We start from the raw sequence: 20,388 nt of genomic DNA on the forward strand, positions 1-20,388 counted from the left end.
AATACTCATTCTTTATTCATTTTTCCAAATAGTTAACAAAATATTGGAATTAATTGTTCTTTAAATGTTTGTTAGACTTTACTTGTGAATGCATGTGGTCCTGGAGATTTTTTCTCAGTGAGTTCATTAATGCCTTATTCAATTTCTTTTTCTAAAATGGAACTATTTAAGTAATTTATTTCTTCTGTTAATCTGGGGAATTTATATTTTAGTGAATATTAATCCATTTAATTAGATTGTCAGACTTCCTGCTCTACAGTTGGGCAATATAGATCCTAATTATTGTTTTAATTTCTTGTTCATTGGTAGCAAATTTACCCATTTTATTTTTGATGCTGATGATATGTTTTCTTTTCTTTCCTTTTTCTGACCTAATTAACAAAAGGTTTATCTAATTTGTTGTTTTTTTTATAAAACCAATATTTAGTTTTATGTATTAGTTCAATAATCCTTTTAGTTTCTATTTTATTAATCTCTCCTTTGAATTTCAGAATTTCTAACTTGGTATTTAATTGGAGATTTTTAATTTGTTCTTTTGCTAGTTTTTTTAATTTGCTAGTTTTTTAATTCACTCATCTCCTCTTTCTCTATTTTATCCATGTACCTATTTAGAGATATAAAATTTCCCCTAAGAACTACTTTGTCTGCACTCCATAGGTTTTTGTATGTTGTCTCATTATTGTCATTGTATTGGTTAAAATTATGCCTTGTTTCTGTGATTTGTTGACTCACTTATTTTTTAGAATTAGATTATTTCATTTCAATTGAGGTTTTAGTCTATCTTTACCTTTCTTTTTATTGAGTATACTTTTTATTGCATTCTTCTCTGAAAAGGAAGCATTATCTATTTCTGCCTTTCTGCATTTGATGGTGAGGTTCTTATGCCCTAATATATGGTAAGTTTTAGTCTAGGTGCTACATACATACAAGAAAAAAGTGTATTCTTTTCTGTCCCTATTCAGTTTTCTCCAAACGTCTAACATATCTAGGTTTTCCATAATTCTATTAACCTCTCTAGTTTCTTTCTTATTTATTTTGTGGTTAGATTGATCTGATTGTGGAAGGGGAACGTTAAGGTCCCCTGTGTACTCTGAGTACAGTTTTTTTTGTCTTTTTCTTCTTGTAACTAGTTTAAAATCTTTTCTAGGAATTTGCCTGCTTTATCACTTGGTACATACACATCCACTGTCGTTACTACTTCATTATTTATGGTACCATTTATCAAGATGTATTTTTCTTCTTTGTCTCTTTTAATAAGATCTATTTTACTTTTATTTTTTCTGAGATCATATTTGCTACTTCTCCTTATTCCCTTCAGCTGAATCCTAATAAATTCTGTTCTGGCCTTTTACCTTTACTCTGTGCAAGTCTCTCTGTTTTAAATGTTTTTTCTTGTAAACATATTTTAGAATTATGTATTTTAACCACTCTTGTAATTTCCTTCCATTTTATGTAAAAGTTCATCCCATTCACATTTAAAATTATGATTACCAGCTCTTTACTTTTTCTCCTTCTACATCTTTATAGGGTTAGATAAATTTCTATACTATACCCAACTGAATGATTAATATATTCCCTATTAGAGCCCAAACTGATCAGATCAAGCTTCAGAAAATGCTCATTTCCCTCCCTTTATAAAATGGATTGTAAAGGTATTTTGTATCTCTTAATGTAAACCAATTATCCCATTATACTTTCCCTTTCCTCTTTTTCCACTAGACCTTTTTTTGTCTCTTAACATCTTTTTTATTTGATATCATCATACCTCGATCATTCACAACCATATCCTCAGTCTATGTGATGTTCTCCTACAGATAGAGTTCTCAAGAGTTTCAAATATCATTTTCTCATCCAGTGATAGAAACAATTTAACCTTTAACTAATATATACATATATTTTCCTTGTTTACCTTTCTATACTTTTAGATTAAATTTTTCATTTAGTTCCATTTGAAAGTCTCTTACTTCATTGAATTTTCATTGCCTTCCCTGAAAGATGATGCTGAATATCCCTGGGTAGTTAATTTTTGGTTGTAATCCCAGGTCCTTTGCCTTCCGAATACAGTATTGTAGACTCTATGATCCTTTATTATGGAAGCTCCCTGATTCTGGGTAATCCTGACTGTTGCTCCTTGACATCTGAATTGTTTTTGTCAGTCAGTTTACAATGTTTTCCTTAAGATTGTAGTTCACAACAATGTTCCTTGGGGTTTTCTTTATGGGATCTTTTCCCAAAGGTGATGGGTGAATTCTTTCAATGACTGATTCCCCTTTCTGTTTCTAGACTATTGGTCCAGTCTTCCTTAATGAAGTCTTGTAGAATGCTATCCAAGCTCTTTTTTTTTTTTTTTTGGTTATGGCCTTCAAGTAGGCCAATAATTTCTAAATTTTCTCTCCTGGATCTATTTTCTAGGTGCACTGTTTTTCCAATGAGATATTTCATTTTTTCTTCTAGTTTTTCATCATTTTTAGGTTTTTTTTTTTTTTTTGGCTCTTCTTGCTGTCTCATAGTCATTAGTTTCTATTTATCCTGTTCTAATTTGTGATTTTTCTTCAGTTAGCTTTTGTATCTTTTTTTCTGCATTTGATTGATTCTTCTTTTTAAAGAGTTTTTTTTTTTCCTTCAGGCAACTTTTTTCCTCTTCCTTTTCTAAACTTCTGACTCTGTCAAGCATACTTCTCATTTCCTTTCTCATTTTTCTTCTAACTTTCTTATTTGCCTTTTAAAGTCTTTTATGAGCAGTTCCATAAAGTGTTCATATCATTCTTTGAGATTTCTTCTGTGGTCATTCTGTCCTCATAAGAATCTGTGTTTTGGCCTGCCTTGTCTTCATAGGAGCTTTCTATGTTCAAGGTTCTTTTCTGTTTTTTGCTCATTTTCTTTCCTTTTCTTTTGGGATTTCATCTTTTTTTTTTTTTTTTTTTTTTACTTTTATGGTTGAACTCTGCTTTTGCAATCAAGGGTGGAGCAGTCCCAAGCTTCCTGTTCAGCTCTCAGCCTTGGATTTGAGCACAAGCAGCCCTTGTATTAGCAGGGAGTAGCTTTGCTTGCTCTTTTCAGGAAACAGACTGGTTTCCCAGAGTTTGCCTTCTGATCTGGGACTGGAAGGTGCTCCACAGATTTTTCCCTTTACTGAGCAAGGCCTGAAAGTTTTAGTTGCTGATTTGCCATGATTAAGACGGGTTGAACACTCTTCTTATTCCAGTGATACTGACCTTTCTTGAAGTGGTTTAAGTCTATCTTGAGCTGGAGAGTGGTTTAATTCCATCAAACTCCATCAGAGGCTTGGTTTCATGTGGTTTTCAAGGGAAGCAAGGATGACTGGAGCAGCTTTTATTTTGCCATCTTGGTTCCCTCAGTGATTTTCAAATTCTTTTCTCAATCTATTTTTCTAGGCCAGTTGTTATTATTGTTGTTGCTGTTTCCAATTAGTTATTCTACATTTTTTCTATTTTTCATGTTTTTGATTTTTTTTATATATATTTCATAGTCTTTAGTTTCTATTTCCTCAGTTATAATTTTAAGGAAGTATTTTTTCAGTTAGCTTTTGTACCTCCTTTTCTATTTGAGCAATTCTACTTTTTAAAAGAGTTGTTTACTTCAGTGGATTTTTTTTTACATTTGGCCAATTGTATTTTTAAGGAATTGTTTTGTTCAGTCAATTTTTTTCCTTCCTTTTTTAAGCTGTTGATTTGTTTCCCCCCATTTTTTCTTCTATCTTTCTTATTTGCCTTTTTAAATTCTTTTGAACTCTTACAATAAGACTTTTTGGGTTTAAGACTAATTTATATTTGCTTTTGAAATTTTTCATATACCTCACTCTTTTCCTCATCTGAGTTAGTATGTTGAACTTCCCTTTAGCTATAATAGTTTTCTATGATCAGTTTTTCCTTTTTTAGTGTTTCTTTTTTAGGGAAATGAGAAATTTTATGTAAAGAAAAGATATTATTCACCACCTGCCATTGTCTTTCAGAGTTCAGAAGTGCTACAATAAGTTGTGTTATTCCCCTTAAACTGTTCCAGAAAGGAATTTGACAATTTATATATCTCGAGTGTACTGAATAAATCACTGGAGATAAAGTTTGTTATACTTTAGGGGGACATGACCAAGACTTTCCTGTTAATGAAATTTGTATTATTGACCCTGAAGGAATGTAGGAAACTGCTTCTTTCCTCTCATGCTAATGCTCTCTTAAATGAGAACATTGAGTTTACTGATCAATTAGTTTCATTAATGAATTAATAAAACTACCCTATTAAAATTCAGACTTTTTTATTTCTGCTTTCTTAGCCCAATCAATATTTAACATGGTAATTTACTGCTATAATTCTCAGTCCTTGTTAAGCAGTTGTCACCATCATTGTTCTGCATGTGGCTCATCTGTCAGCTAATATGTTAACACTGTTTCTACAATTCTTATGGGAACTGACTTCATTTTCTAAATATCACTTTGCCTATTAAGTGGTTTTATGTTATGCATATAATAGCATATGTACCTTTAAATGTAATAATAATCCCCTCTCTTTTTATTCCTTCCTTAATTGACTTTGGACTTTGAACAAATTTTTAACTACTATGAGGTCTAAAAGTAGTTGACTATAAAATATGATTATATTTTCATATTTTAACTACTTACCTCAAAGATTTGTTGTTGGGAAAGTACTTGTAGAATATAAAGTCCTATAAATTATAACACTATGATAGTAAATTCATTGCTACTGTTAGTGACTGAATTATTATTATCTCATTTCTCTCATCTTTTTTCTATGAAATTTAAAAGAGAAAGGGCTGAAGATGACTTACTATTTTGATATAATTATAAAGTTGATATTCTATGGTGTATTTTGCAATTGTTTTTTTCATACTTAAATGACAGTATGAACATGTAAACTTATCTTTTATGGATTTAGTAAAAGCATCATCATGAACCTATAATAGCACATAGTTATGAAATGTATTTTATCCCTTTCTACATAATTTCCCTTCATACTAAGTCTCTAAACATTTAATATTTTTCCTTTTTTATTTTGTAATTTAAAAGGATCTGATATGTAAAAAACTTTCAAATTATTTTTTTTTAACATTTTGTCTCACCAGTCATGGTTAATTTAATATTTTGAATTTGTATCTCCAATATTTAGCATATCATAAATGTTCAAAATATACTTGTCAATTCCTGACACAACCATTCATGAGGTGCTTCTTTCAATTGATCTATTAACAAATATTTATTAAACACCTAGTGTATCCCAGGCAATTTGCTAGGTGTTGAGTATACATAGACAAAATTCAGGAAAGACAATAAGTACATATATATAATACACTGAATGAAAAGAGAAAAAAAAATACAAGTTAGGGAGAAATGGTATTTCCAGCTGTTTCAGGAGTGATTAATAAGGTTCTCTTTGAATGTATTGTTGATTGAATTCATGCATATTGTATGTCCCTAGCTTTTTAATTATTTTCTTTGATCTTAGCTGAAGCCAAATAATTTTTGACTACATTATACAGATCCAGTGATTCCCTAGCATATTGTTAGGCCAATTTACTTCTTTGTAAAAAGAATCTGTGTTATAAAATTACTTTTGCGATTGTTAAACACAGTTCATTTTATCCACCGAGAAGAATCATCAATTCAGTTTTTCCATGTTGATGGAAAAGTTTTAATTTTTCTATAGCATTATAATGACATAATTATAATATGGAATAATGAAACATTTATTGGAATTTTATAAAATTTTTATTAGAAAATCATTATTAGTCCATTGAATTTTCCTTTTTTTCTATAGGGTTCAGATTTAATTACTCTGGGACAAATTATTATCTGGGATTCTGGAGGACTATTCCACAAGAAATAATAAAGCCTATTTTAGGATTTTTTTTTTTTGCATTTGATTACTATTAGGATTTAATGTTATCTTTTTTAAGGAGCATTAAAATTGTCCTTGTTACAACTGTTACAACAGACAGAACAAAATGGATCATATACACCTCATTCTGTTTCCTCATGATTTCTGTCTTTCAATCTATTTTCTATGTTTTGTTTTTATCATTTCCCTGAATAGTTTATGTTTTTAAATAGACAATTGTTTGATAATTAATTATTGACAGTATTGGCTAAGTATTTGCATCTATTACACACTTGGGGCCTTTTGATTCTATTATTCAATTTTGGATATATTATGGGCTCCTTCTAAATGTAATCCACAAGTTTTTACTAATATACAACAAATCCAATGGCATCTAGCTGTCAATAATTGTTACCATTACCCAGTGAAATTATGTCTGCTTATTTAATAAGAAAATTCTCAAATTTCTCAAATTTATCCATTTGTCAAGTCATGATGCTGATGATAATGTGGAAGGCAGCAAAGATGACAGTAGAATATGGGACATTAGCTTCTTCCATTGTATATTAGATGAGTCCATTTGAAATATCTGTTTAATAAATGCAATACATTACTTAGTCTTTTACAACTGTTTTACTTAATTAAAAATTTCATTTTCTAAAAAAAAAATTCCTCTTATATTTTAAAGAACCTAGAGAAAGAGACAAGAGTCATGCAAATATGACCTACCACAGTTTGATAATGGCATCCTTCACTACTGCTTCATAAGCTTTTAATTTATTTTTTGCTAACAAATCTGGTCCTTATAGTATTATGACATAGCACCTCTTTAACAACTCAGGTACAACGATATTGATCTGCTTTTACTTCCTAACATATGGTCCATCATCTTTCTCCTTTTCTTTTCATGGTCATTTCCCATCCCTTAAAGGATCATCATTTTTACCTCTAAATCTTAATCTAAGATTTGACTCATGAAATATTCTCTGCTCAAGAACATTTTTGACTTCTCCAGGTATTTGTACAATTTTTAACAATGTTATTTTAAAATTTTATACATTTATATTTTGTAGATATATGAGTTTGTTTTCTCTCCCATTATAATATGAGCCCCTTGAGTACTGTGAATTTATTTTTTTGTTTTCTGTATCCTCACTACCTATAGAAGCTGGAACTGAATAGTTATTTTTACAATAAAATATTATTTTATATTAATATTATATTGTAAATATAAACTATTAAAATTTATAAATATATAATATTAAAATAAAAATAAAATATTTTATTTTAATTTATTTAATCTAAATAAAAATAAATATACATTTCTAAATATAAATATAAATAAAAATAAATTTTTTAAGAGATGCTTTGACTACATCCCATAGATTTTTGTGTGTTGTCTCATTGCTGTCATTCTCTTGGATGAAATTATGCATTGTTTCTGCAATTTGTTGTTTTACCCACTTTTTTTTTTTTAGAATTAAATTATTTAATCTCCAATGAGTATTTAGTCTATCTTTCTCTTTCTCCTTATTGAATATATTTTCTAATTGTATTGTGGTCTAAAAAGGAAACATTTACTATTTCTGCTTTTCTGCATTTAATTATGAGTTCTTATGCCCCCATATATGGTCAATTTTTTTGTGGGTACCACATAAAGCCACAAAAAAGGTATATTCCTTTCTATCCCAATTTAATTTTCTCCAGAGATATAATATATCTAGTTTTTTTTTTTAAACTTCTTAATTTTTTTCTTGTTTTATTTTGTGATTAGATTTGTTTGATTCTGAGAGAGGATGGTTGAGGTCTACCCTTTGAGTACCGTTTTGTTATCTATTTCTTCTTATAACTGGCTTAAAATCTTCTCAAAGAATGTGCTTGCTCTATCAATTGGTACATCTAGTATCATTACTACTTCATTATTTATGGTATCATTTATCAAGATGTACTTTCTTTATCTTTTTAATAAGATCTATTTTACTTTTACTTTATCTGAGATCATAATTGCTACCTCTCATTTTTTTAACTTCAGCTGAAACATAATAAATTGTGTTTCAGCCTTTTACCTTTATTCTGTGAATGTTTCTCTGTGTCAGAAATCTTTCTTGCAAATAATATATTTTAGGATTATTTTTTTTAATCCACTCTGCTATTTGCTTCTATTTTGTGGAAGAATCCATCCTATTCACATTCACAGTTATGATTACCAGGTCTGTGTTTCCCTCCATCCTATTTTCTCCCCTGTATATACTTTTGTTCTCTCTTTCCACCCTGTCTCTTCTTAGATGTGTTTTTTTTTAACCTATCCTACCTCATAAATAATCCCCTATCATCTCTCTTCCTTCTATTAGTAGTGTTTTTAACCCATTGCACCCATTATCTTATCTTCTATCACTCCTTCCTCCTTCTCTTACCTTTTCCCTTAGTTTTTCTGCCCTCCCTTCTATCCTGTCTCTCCCTTTTCTTTATTTTTTCTCCTCTTACTTCTCTATAGAGTTAGATAAATTTCTATACCCAACTGAATGTTGAATATATTTCCTATTAGAAAAAAAACTGATCAGATCAAGTGTAGAGGGCTCAAATTCTGAAAAGGTTTACTTGAATTCAGAACAACAGAGTACTTAAGGCTAAGTTCCTACTCAATGTGAGATAATTGTCTTATAAGCATATACTTAGATGATATGGTGATGTGATAGTTCTCCTCAGGATTGGCACCTGCTGAATGTGGTGTGATGAAGTAATCTTAGAGAAGGATTGGAGGACTGAGGGAGAGAGCATGCTCAGCAGGGAAGACTTCAGGCTCCAGACTCCACAGAGTACAGAATCCATCTTTGATGAGCCATGTGGCAGCTTGACTGCCTCCTTCATTTCTCCTCCTAAAGACCAAGGACTTTGACTGATCTTGACTGTGACTGATCCTGAGGCCCTCCAAGAGAGCTAGCCTGGCCATTACAATGAAGCTTCAGACAATATTCATCCCTCTCCCTTTTTCCCCTTAATTGTAATAGCTTTTTTGTGCTTCTTAATATGAATTAATTGTCCCATTATACATTCCCTTTCCTCTTTTTTCAGTGGATCTTTTTTCATCACTTAATATGTTTCTATTTGATATCATTATATCAGAGATCATTCATAACCATGCCCTCAATTCATGTGATGCTCTCCTCCAGATACAATTCTCAAAAGTTACAGATATAATTTTCTCACTTAGGGATAGAAACAGTTTAACCTTCAAATAATATGTATTTCCCCCCATTCAATTTTTTTTTCTTTTTGCTTTTTTTGAGCCCTGTGTTTGTAGATTAAATTTTCTATTTAGTTCTGTTTTTTTTCAATATAATTAATTGAAAGGCTCTTACTTCATTGAATCTTCATGGCTTCCCCTGAAAGATGATGCTGAGTCTTACTGGGTAGTTAATTTTTGGTTATAACCCTAGATCCTTTGCAGGCCTTCCAATCCTTTATTGTATATGCTGCCACCTCATGGGGTAATCCTAACTATTGCTTTTTGATATTTGAATTGTTTTTGTCTCACAGCTTGCAATAATTTTTCCTTGAGATTGTAGTTCTGGAGTTTTACAACAATGTTTCTTAGGGTTTTCTTTGTGGGATCTCTTTCCAGAAATGATTCATGAATTCTTTCAATGAGTATTTCCCCATTCGTTTCTAAAATAACAGGGCAGTTTACTATCCAAGCTCTTTTTTTTATTATTATTATGTACTTCAAGTAGGCTAATAATTTATAAATTTTCTCTTCTTTATCTATTTTCTAGGTTAATTGTTTTTCCAACAAGATATTACACATTTTCTTCCATTGTTTCTTTTTTCTTTTTTAGTTTGTAAAACTGATTCTTGAAGTCTCACAAAGTCATTAGCTTCCATTTGCTTTGTTCTAGTTTTTAATCTATAATTTATTTCAGTTAGCTTTTGAATCTCTTTTTCCACTTTGTTAATTCTACATTTGAAGGAGATGTTTTCTTCAGTGTATTTTTTTCCCTTACATTTCTAAGCTGTTGATTCTCTCATGCATGGCTCTCATTCCCATTCCCATTTTTCTTCTACCTCTCTTATTTGCCTTTTAAAATATTTTGTAAACACTACCAAGAAGCCTCTTTGGACTTGAGACCAATTCATATCACTTTTTGAGATTTTTTTCTATAGACATTTTGTCCTCAACTGAACTGGCATTTTATTCTACCCTGTCACCAGAGTAGCTTTCTGTGGTTAGTGTTCTTTTCTATGTCTTGCTCATTTCTTTTCCTTTTCTTTTGGTATTTCCTCTTTTTTTAACTTTATGGTTGAACTCTGCTCCTGTGCTAAAAGGGTCCCAAGGTTTGGATGCAACTCTGAGCCTTAGCTTTGAGCACAAGTTGCCCTTGTGTTTGTAGGGTATAGTTTTGCCTGTTCTTTTCAGGAAACTGCCTGGTTTCCTACAGTTTTCTTTCTGAGCTGCTCAACAGATTTGCTCCTCTACTGAGGTAGGACAAAGGGTCTCTTTTTCAGATGCACTGTGACTAAGCCCTATTAACTGGCTTTCTCTGGGTCTATCTGATCTGGGCTGACCAGATGTTGATGTTTTTCTAGTCTATATTGATCTGGAGATTGATTTCATTCCTTCAGACTCTCTATCTAATATATTTAATGATGATATTAATAGAGGTTATTTTTTATATTGTATAAAGAATTGTGAATTTGCATAACTTAATGACATTTTCTGAATGAATATGCATGTTATAAAATCATGCAAAAGATCAAACCAAAGTTTAAGATAAATAGATGGAAATTAAAATAATCATATGAAAAATTCTTTACTTGTTTATAGATTCCACATTGCCACAAAACTTTATGTAATGGTAACCACTTTTTCTGTTTTGATGTATCACAGAATAATATCCTGAATTATCTGAAAAGGTTAATAAAATCTTCATTTTTTCAACTACATAGTTATATGAAGTGGAATTTTCTTCACTTTTTTCAACAAAAGGAGCATATTTCAAGATGGCAAAGATTTCATGATTACAGAAACTAATATGAGAATTGAGCCATTTTGTGAAATGAAACAATGCCATTTCACACTAATTTTTTTGGATAATTTGTTATTTTTTCATAAAATATTACTAACATATGATTGATTTATTATTTTAATGAATTAACATTAGTAAATTATCAGTTTTTATTTAAAATGTTACAAATATAATTCCCATACATTAAAGATTTTAGGTGCACAATGTAATTTAAACAATGTAAAGGGTTTATGAAATGACAAAGATTGAGAACCTCAAGCTAGAGTTACTCAGTCAAGTATTATTAAATACATTATTGAACAACTTACTTTTCTTCTATTTTGTTGATTTGTTCCCTTAGTTTCAAAAATAAATATTAATTATTTTTCCTTTTTGAATATTCTATGCTTTTCTTTGTAATAAGCTGGTTATTTCACTAAGTCAGTTTGAGGGACTCCCTTTTAAATACTCTTTTAAAATCCCTAAAACACGGGAAGGTAACTGTGCATGTGCTCACTAATTTTCCACATGCTGCAGGTAGCCTGCATAAGATGGGAGCAATGCATGTTCATTCACCTCATTTCCTAATTTGATACACAGATCAATCAAAATACTCATGGATAAATTGAAGTAGCACTAATCCTATTTACCTATGATTATGGGATATGATCAAAACCTCTTTTCTTTTGTAAGAAAGACAATCCTTGTCTATAAAAAGCCAGCACAGCTTGAATGGAACAGGTCCTCCAATGCTTTTCTGCCTTAAAAGGTTGAATAATTTTTTTTTTAAATTGATGAGTTTGTTTTATGGTTTTGGTTATAATTATGTAATATATTATATAATAGGCTTTATAGTTAATTCATCTTCTTAATACCCTCATTGGGAATGTAATTTGAGCAGAAGGATTAGGCTTTAGGCTTTATTTTACTAATATATTCTTAAAGCCAAGTATAGTAAGTGGCATATAATAAATATTTAACATTTATTGAATGCAGCCTTGAGGTGTTTATTAGTTTTATTTTTGTGCCATAGTACTAACAAGATGGCTACCTTGAAACATCTCTTAGCTCTCACTACTAATCAAAATCACAAGAATGAGAAAAATAAAATATGTGACATATTTTATTGAAAAAACAACTGACCTGAATAATATATGAAAAAGATATTAAATCTCTCATATCATTTCCTGTTTTTTCATGTCTCATGGAAAGATTAGCTTCTACTTGCTCAGTTCTAATTTTTGATGAATTATTTCCTTCAGTGAGATTTTGTACTTTATTTTACATTTGTCTTGTTCTTCTTTTTAAGGAATTTTCTTCACTTAATTTTTATGCCTATTTTGCAATATGGCATATTCTATGGGTTTTTTTTCCTTATCATTATTATTTTATTTTTCTTAGGTACAAGTCTTTCCAAATTTGTCTAAATCTATCAACTCATTATTTCTTATGACAGCCATATTCCAACCTTATACTTTCCAGTTGTTTTAAATAGTATAAAACAATATTAATATGGCAGAGATATAATGTAATTTCCCTATTTATGGATTGATTGAATTGAATTGAACCTTAAATTTGAGATAAATGATTACTTGTAATGTCTGGACTAGCTCTCTGAAGGATTTCTGGATGAGCCTTGGCCTTGGTGCAGGAGTGATGAAGGCAGGAGAGCCACCAAGAAGATCTCTGTTTCTGTCTCTGTGTTCTGTGTCTCCTCTGTGTTTTGAATATTCATCTGAGTCTCCTCTGTGTCTGAGTACTAGTCTCCTCTGATCTGTATCTGAGTCTGAGTTCAAGCTTGAGAGCTTGAACTTGAACTTGTTTTCTTCTCCAGTCTTCTTAGCTCTTAAATACCTTAGTACGATTACATCAATACAGCACGCTGAGCATGTGCCAACTGTAGAACCATCACATCACACTAAGTATATGCTAAATAGAGTAATTATATCATTATATCCAAGTATATGTGAACTAGAGAACCATTACCTCATCAATCACACTGAGTAAACACCCTGCTGTAAGTATCCTTGCTTCAAGTATACCTTTCCCAGAGTTTCCCCATTATCTGCAGCCTTCTACAATTATTACTCTTTCTTTTTTTTCCTTATAAATTCTACACTTGATAATTACTATCGTGTTTCTATGTATCTGGGTTTTTTTTTTTTTCTATTCCTGCAGACTCTTATATTTTTCTGCTACCTTCCAGGATGCCTTATTACTTAACCTCCCTCTCCTCAAGAATCTCTTCCTTATCTCTCCCCTCACTTTCTCCCCATAAATCTACAAACCTTATACCATTCCTGTTAATCTATACATCCTTCTACATCCTACCTTATGCTATTCTCTACTCCTTAGCTCTTTATAAATTTTAAAGATAAATTTTTACATAAATGTGCATTGTTTCCTTTTTAACCTATTCCTGATGTGAATAAGATTTCAGAACTACTAGCCCTCTTCCATCTAATTCTTCTGTGTTGGTTCTTGCCCTTATACCTCATTCATATGGCACAATTAGTTTTTACCTTTTCCTATACTCTTTAATTTTTAGAGTAACATCAAACTCAGCTCTGCCCCAATCTTTCTTTTCAATTACCCAATTATTAATTACAATCTTTCAAGCATGGTTTTATATTTCCACCTGCAAAACAGAAACAGTTTGTCATTATTGTGAACTTTGAAATTAGTCTTTGATGTTTACCTTATATCCTTATATGTCAAATTTTCTATTAATTTCAGAAATCTTTTGTCATAAAATCCTTAAACATCTGTAACTTCACTATATATCCCCTTTTTTCCCATTCAGTATTATTTTTATATTTTGCTGGTTATATTTTCAGCTGCAAGCCTAATTATTTTGATCTTCAATGTCTAGTATAATGAGACTTGAAGTTTTTTTTTTTTAATGGTAGCTGCTGATATGTCTTGTGTGATTCTATTTGTGGCTCCAGCATATATAAATTATCTTGTTGCTTTTGTTGCTGTTACTTGTAAATAATTTTCAGATTTAGCAATAATGTTCCTGCAGTTTGTTTTTGGAATCTCTTTCAGATCATAATCAGTGGATTTTTTTCCCTTCTGTTTGTACTTTCCCCTCTTGGTCTAAGATTTCAGTATGATTTTCTTCAATTATTTCTTGTATTACTATATCAAGATTTTTTTTTAATCATAGCTTTCAAGTAGTCTAATTATTCTTGTTTCCTCTTCTTGATCTATTCTCCAAATCTATTGTTTTCTCTTAAGAGATGTCTCGCCTTCTGTTCTATTTTTTTAATCTTTATATATTGTTTTATTATTTCTTGCTCTCATGATTTTGCTAGCTTCCCTTTGTCCAATTCTAATTTTCAAAAAAAGTCATTTTCTTCCTTAATACTTTGAAACTCCTTTTCTAATTGGTTAACTTTCTTTTCACGTTCTTGTTTTTTTTTTGTTTTGTTTTTTTTTAAGTTTTCCCTCATTGTTCTTACTTGGGAGTAGGGCAGGTAACCATTTGATGGAGCAAAAAGAACTTTTTTTTGCTTTAGTATCATCCTCTGAAGATGAACTGAAGCCTTCCCTATTCCCTTACTAATAGTTCATGGTTGGATTCCTTTTTTTTTTTTTTTTTTTAAGCTACTTCTTAACCTAGCTATCTCCAGGTTTCCTGGCTTATTGTTTCAGTAGAACTAGCCTGGAGGTATTTAAAATACACAAGGGCCAAACCTCAGTGCTATCTTTCTTTGTAATTCTCTGATTAACCTAGGAGGACCACTATTCTTCCCCAATTGCTATTTGTTTTTTAACTAATTTATATTCATTCTGAGGTGCTGTTTTGTTTTGTTTTGTTTTGTTTGTATGTGTGTATGTAGGGGAGAAATGTAGAAATTTTCTTACCTACTGAGACATCTTCCCAGCTTCCTTTGTTGTTTTCTTGAATTTTTTTTCTTTTCTTTTGCCAAGTTGTTTACATTTTTTCATGGTTTTTCTTCCCTCACTCTCATGCCTTTCTCAGATTTCCTTTTCCTCTCTTATTTGATTAAAAAAATATTTTCATGAGCTTTTCCGGAATTTGCAATGTTTGGACCAATTTACATTTTTCTTTGAGGCTTTGGATGTGGATATTTTGAATTTGTTGTCTTTTTTTTCTAAGTTTCTGTTTTGATCTTCTTTACGATCATAATATGGTCAAGTTCTTTTGTTGTTGTTTTTGTCTGCTCATTTTTTCAGCTTGTTGTTTCCTAAAGTTTAACTTTATAATAAAATTCAATTCTGCTCCTGAGGTGGAGAGGAAGTAGCCTAAAGTTTAAATTTTTATACTGTTCTTTTCAGAACTAGTTCTGATGATCTATAATTTTTTAGTTCTTCCAAGGTGGTATAAGTTAGGAAGATGTATAGTCACTATTCTCCTGGCCTCTGATCTGGTCTACAAGTACTATTTTTCTGCACTTGACATGGAACACAGGATTTCTTAATAAGTGCAGGAGTAAATAAAAGATGCTCCCCTTTCCCTCCTTTTAAAATGCTACTCAAAGCAAAAGGCAAGTGAAAATTACTAAAACCATAAGTATTTACAAAGAGGGGCCACAAATATCCTCAGTTAGTTATGGCATGATGATTAATTTGGAGGAATCAAGAAAAAGTGAGAAAATTAATAATTTAAGTAAAGTTATAAACTAAAGCAATCATTTTTTAAAATGTGAAAATATATAAACTCTAGGAGGAAATAATAGAAATATTCAAAATAATCATAAATGCATTGAAATTTGAGGTTTCACAATAAAAATGCATTATCTATAGCTACAGAGTAGACATTTATATTCATATGTGTATCTAATTATAAACAACTGTTATTTCTTTAAATTAAATAACAAGAAATTTGATAATCATGAGTGAATAATGCCAACTCAATAAAATTTCAAATCTAGCCAAATATATTTATATATTTAGTGTTATATCACTCAACTTAACAAAGGGAAGGATAAGAAAATTAAATAATATAACAAAATTCATTTGAAGAAAGAAATAGTTAGAAGGGTTTCCTTTTCACTATATGGTGAAACCTATACTTCTCGAAAAATATCATTACAATGAATTTAAGGACATAAAATAAAATTCATAGGAATTCCAAGAAAATTGATTATACGCACATATATTTGCATATAATCTTTGAAGGCATGAAGTACCATTCCTCCAAAACTAAAATTATTTAAAGTAAGTAATCATTAAAATCATTTGGAACTAGTTTAAAACTAAAACTAGTTAAACAAAACAAAACAAAACTGACTAAATAATTAGGTCAATTAGGAATAGTTCAACTCAAAAGTTGAACTTCTTACCTGATAAAACTTAAAACATACATAATATAGAATTTCCTTTTAGACAAGAATTGCTGGGAATCTGTTCTAAGAAAACTAAATCTTTGACTAACATCAAATACTGTATTTCATAATATATTCAAAATATATACATGATCTGAATATGAAAAATTATATCATTAAAACATTAGAGGAAAAGTAAATCATATATCTTTTCCAACTATGAGGAGATGAATTCTTAAGTGAGTAAGTGTTAGAGATAATTACACCAGATAAAATAGATTATTTGATTATATGATATTATAAAACTTCATATGAATAAAATTAAGGCAACTTGGATAAAAAGGGGAGAATAATCAGTCAGGGAAAGTCTGGGTAAAAAATATTAATGGTAATGATCTGACTTTATACATATGCATTCATACACTCATACACACATAATATCAGAAAGAAAACAAATTTCTCTCCATATACTATTGTGACTATTAGAAGTCATATAAAATGGTATTCTAAGTAACAAATAAGAGAAATGCAAATAAAAACAATCCTGAACTTTCACCAAACAGTCAACAAAATGGCAAAAATTTGTAATTATCAGAATATGTGGAAGAGATATGGATCGGTGAACATAGTAATTATTGATCTGTGATTTGATCTACTAATTCTTTTAATAAATTAAAAATTGTGTGGACAATGTTATAAATGACCATAATCTAAGAACCACAGATTCAAAAAATAAGCATATATTACTAAGAGATCAAAAACAGAGAGAGAGAGAGAGAGAGAAAGGGGAATAGAGTTGTTCAAAATATACTAAAATATTTATAGCAACTATTTTATAGAAAAGAACTAAGTATAGGAGCAGCTAGGTGACAAAGTGGATAGACCACAGGCCCTGGAGTTAGGAGGGTCTGAGTTCAAATTTGACCTTGAAGTAGATTGTGGTCCCTTTAAGAAACTATATTTCCTATTGATCTGTGATTCCTTTCAGATTCTCAGCCCTTCTTGGCTGAGGCATATCCTCTCCAGGGGAAAAAAAAAAAAAAAAAGTTGTCCTTCCCTGATTCACAAATCCCTGGTCAAAAGCATCCCTTTGAATTCCAATAAGAGATGTGGGCTTGTCTCAGCCCCGACTGGAGCGGAGCCAACTTGGACTCTCCCAACCCCCACTGATTCTGATCTGCTCCAGTTGTCCCAGCCCCCATTCTGACTTTCTTGAGTTGCCCAGCCCCCTCACTGGTTCTGATTTGCTCAGGTTTCCCAACCCCCACCAACACAACCAGTATAATGACCTTCCATCAACTAAGATCTTTGCAGATGGATCTTGGCAATTCACATTTCTTCCAGGACCGTCTGTCCACTGAGAACTGCATTCTCAGTGCAAAACTCCATTTTCCATAGATCTGCCCGCTGGAATAATATTCTTTTCCAGTGTTATCCTTTCCCTATCCTCACCTATTTTCCTAACCAGACTTTTTGCCTCTCTGTTAGGATTTCTAACCTTCCAATTCCTACAATAAACCTCTTTTATCAATCTAGGTTTTTTGGGTCTGTAAATTCCTTTACAGAGAACCTTTGTTCCACCAGAAGGGAGTCCCCAAAACTCCCTACCCTTGCGCCAAATTCCAAGGGGTTGCAGGGGAGCCAAATCTCTCCATTTGGTTTTCTGAACCCTGAACCTGTCACTAGACCTTATCATTTAATTCCCTGACCATCAGAAACCCTAATTTCATTTTGGTTCCCTAAATCTAAACCTCATCAACCTCACACATTTGACAAACACACTGACAGCTGTTTGAATCTGGGCAAGTTACTTAACCCTGATTTCCCTACTGAGAGGGGGAAAAAAAAGAATAAGGTATATATCCATCCATTGGAAAATGTCTCTACAAATTGCAGCATAAGAATGTAATGAATCAATAATTAAGGTACCCAAAGAAACGATATGATGGATACAGAGAAGCATCAGAAGTTGTGTATAAATTGAAGGAGAATAAAATAAGTAGAAAACAGTTTAAACTCTATGAATAAATTAATAAACATTTATTAAATGTTAAATAAACATTTATTAAATTAAAAATATCAAGCACTAGGTGCACAAAAAGAGGCAAAAGACAATTCTTTCCCTTAGGGGAGTTTCAAACTAAAGGTGATAACATGTAAACTAATAAAGTAATACATAAAAAACCTAAGTGGGAAATAATTGAGAAGAAAAGAACTGGAACTAAGAGGGGCTAGGAAAGCTTTCCTATACATACTAGGATTTTGGTTAGGATTAATAAGAATTTACTTTAAAATAGCAGAGAAGGAAGAACATTTGAGGCATGGAGGACAGTGAGAGAAAATGCCTAATTTCTAGAGAACAAGGGATTCTTGTTCATGGATCAACTAGGAGGTCATTATCACTGAATCTACTAAAGTGTAATAAGACTGGAAAGCTAAAAAGGGATTAGATTATGAAAAACTTTTCTTTTATCTCTTCCTGCAGGCAATAGGAAGTTTCTAGAATATATAGAATAAGGGAATGATATGACAAGACAATCATTTTAAAATAATTACTTTAGTGGCTAAATGGAGAATGAACTAGAGTGGGGATAGATCAGAATCACACAGACCCATCAGGAAGCTATTGCAATTATCCAGGTATGAAGATGAAGGTCTACATTGGCAATATCAAAGTAGAAAAGGGATAATGTTTGAGAAATGTAAAGACAAAATTGACAAATAATGGTAACAACTTTTATATGGGGGTGAGAGATAATAAGAAATCAAGAATAACTCAAAGGTTGTAAGCCTGAGAAATTAGTAGAACTGTGTTGCCCTCACTAAAACAATGTCAATAGAAACAACTAGAATCACAAAGAAATTTAAACTGAATGCTGCAAAATTATCCTGACCCCAACTTGACCCCACAAGAAATTTGAACATATATAATACCTCAAACTTATTTGTAGAAATGGAAGAAGCAGCATGAATTTAAAGCATTGCATTTTTTGCTATGTTAATTCATTTTGTTAAATTTGTTTTCCTGTTCCTTTTTTATTCTATATTATCAGTGATGGCTTTCTGTAAAGGAACAGGAGGAGGGTTAGAGGGGGAAATGCAGGTGATGTACAAACAGAAACATCAATAAAAGTTAATCTTTTTAAAAAAATATTTTGGACTAGTTGTTTATTAGTGGTTAAAAACTCTGTAAAATAGTTTTAGAAAATGTCTGCGTCACTAAAATTTGAATGATTAAGCCATAGACATAAAATTAATTTTAACTGAAGGTGAGTCTTTCTGATGCTAACTGCCAGTTCTCTATCCACGACTCTGTTTTGCCTTTTTCATAAAATGGGGGAAAATAAAAAAAAATGTGGAAATTCCAAAGACTTTTACCTACTTTAAATAAAATATTCACAGCTATAAATAACTTGATGATAAATAACATGAGAAGATAAGATTTCTTTATACAGACCCCTTTATGAAGTACCACTTGAATTCTCCCATTGCTTCTTTTAGGTGATAATATGGATGGTAAAAATAGTTTTCACTATTAATTTTATTTCTCTATTTTATCTGTCACCATGTCATTTCATGTATCATTGTATTTTGCTATAAAATTCAACCATCCCTTCTTTTTTTTGTCCTTCCTTGAGGAGGAATAACTCATATAAATCTGGAGTCATGCTATCATCTGTTAAAAGGACACATTGGTTCAATGTTGGGTGGATGAAAACTATGACAGAGACATTGGTGTTCCTTATGAAGTTACATACTGTGCATTATCCCAGCATCTTGATGCTTTCTTCTTTGGATTAAAGGCAATTGAGTACTTTGTTGATTTGAAATATCCTTTTCTTGTCATATAACTTACAGAACTTGGGTATTGCCTTTATTCAGCCAACTTCAAACCTGCATAGATGTGAGATGAGCTCTGGTACTGTAATGACTAATTTTAACAATGAACCCTGGGTGGGTTAAATATAGGAAGCAGCAGGCCATTAGATATAATCAGCATCAGTGGGTACAGTATCAGCATGGAAAATAGTTAACAGATAAGGTTATTATAAGCATCACAGCTTGAGGGAAAGAAAAAAAAATTAAAGGATGTAATGTTTTGACTGGTGGAGCTCCTTTTGAAAATGCCTATGGAGTGAGCTAAATTAGTTGAGACTGTATCTTTGGATAAGCATATACAGAGTTTTAAAGTTTATATTATGAATAATATTATACACACATATATCATATGACATATAAAA

The 20,388-nt window shown here is 31.1% G+C and overlaps 1 long non-coding RNA gene across 1 annotated transcript in view; it reads right to left on the minus strand.

Moving 5' to 3' along the window:
• Positions 1 to 20,388, minus strand: part of LOC105750161 — a 258,080-nt gene that overhangs the window by 25,330 nt on the left and 212,362 nt on the right. The window lies entirely within an intron of this gene.

The sequence above is a fragment of the Sarcophilus harrisii genome, chromosome 3 (genome assembly GCF_902635505.1).
Source record: "Sarcophilus harrisii chromosome 3, mSarHar1.11, whole genome shotgun sequence".
NCBI lineage: Eukaryota > Metazoa > Chordata > Mammalia > Dasyuromorphia > Dasyuridae > Sarcophilus > Sarcophilus harrisii.